Source organism: Panthera uncia, chromosome B4 (assembly GCF_023721935.1).
Source record: "Panthera uncia isolate 11264 chromosome B4, Puncia_PCG_1.0, whole genome shotgun sequence".
Lineage (NCBI taxonomy): Eukaryota > Metazoa > Chordata > Mammalia > Carnivora > Felidae > Panthera > Panthera uncia.
In genome coordinates this window covers 51586023-51587489 of record NC_064809.1, presented here as the reverse complement: position 1 = coordinate 51587489, position 1467 = coordinate 51586023, and the positions used below count along the sequence as shown (strand labels likewise).

Here is a 1467-nt window from a genome sequence, read left to right as displayed (position 1 = left end):
GGGCTGCCATGTTGCATGCACCAGGGCAGTAATGATGACACTGAGGATGTTTCCCTGTTTGACACAGAAGAGGAGGAGACAACTGACAGATGGAAGGAAGGAAGGAAGGAAGGAAGGAAGGAAGGAAGGAAGGAGGTCCAGAATCAGACACACAGTGACATCATTTTTTTCATTTATTTTTTCAAGTCAGTGCAACTGTAGTCTATCTTCTCTATGAATTGTTCAGCAGCAGCTTTATCACCTGTTTGGTGACAATGATCTTCTTGTTTTCATGTGACTTTTGGGCAGTCAAGAATGTCACAGTAAACTCATGGTTGGTCTACATTGGTAGAAGCACATCAATGAACATGGAAAAAGCCATTGGGTGTTTGAGTTCAGGAAGGCATCTTCACAAGAGTAAAATTGTTTAAGTGGCTGACTCAAGAATCTTCTGGTTAGGACTTACTGCCTGTCCATTGCTGTGGGTGATATTCTGCAGAGTGAAATGGTTGGCGGTGGTTATCATGGGCATGGTGCTACAAGGTGCCAACCTGTATGCACATCAGGTGCAGAGCAGGCAGCAGAAAGAATTTAACCATCTTATCTCAGAAAGCAGTTTTTAAGACATAACACTGGAGATGATCAGACTTCCTGAAGAGAGTGAGAGAAAGATCCAGTGTTCTGTTACACTGCCAGCAAACTAAAGAGATTCTTGACTCTGAAAATTTTAGAACTCAGTACATGTTGCAAAGAGGAGTGCTGAGGTTGTTTTTCCAGTTTAAATTTTACTTTAAAAAGTGGAAAGGTGGGTCGCCTGGGTGACTCAGTCGGTTAAGCGTGGGACTTCAGCTCAGGTCATGACCTCACAGTCTGTGAGTTTGAGCCCCACATTGGGCTCTGTGCTGACAGCTCAGAGCCTGGAGCCTGCTTTGGATTCTGTGTCTTCCTCACTTTCTACCCCCACCCCCACCCCCTATTCACACTCTCTCTCTTTCTCTCTCTCTCTCAGAAATAAATCAACATTGGGGCACCTGGGTGGCTCAGTCGGTTGCGCATCCAACTTCGGCTCAGGTCATGGTCTCGCGGTTTGTGAGTTCAAGCCCCGTATCAGGCTCTGTGCTGACAGCTCAGAGCCTGGAGCCTGCTTTGGATTCTGTGTCTCCCCCTCTCTCTGCCCCTCCCATGCTCATGCTCTGTCTCTCTCTGTCTCTCAATAATAAATAAATGTTAAAAAAAATTTTTTTTAAAGAAAGAAATCAACATTAAAAAAAGTGAAAAGGTAGTTTTCATGTTAAGTTTTTATTTTCTTTCTAGCATTGGGACTTGAAAGTATGGTATTGTTACCTTGTCAAAATTGGTTCATGTTTATATATGTATGCACATAGTCATGTAATGTCCATATAACCCAAATTAATGAAAGTGCACTCATGTACATATGTAATGGAGAGCTTTGCGTTTTGATCCACAGAATACAAAATGTTCTTTTTT

At 42.9% G+C, this 1467-nt stretch overlaps 1 pseudogene; it reads left to right on the top strand.

Annotated features, from left to right (window-relative positions):
• Positions 1-15: 15 nt before the first annotated feature.
• On the top strand, positions 16-634 carry LOC125919816 (Golgi apparatus membrane protein TVP23 homolog B-like; annotated as a pseudogene).
• The last annotated feature ends 833 nt before the right edge of the window (positions 635-1467 follow it).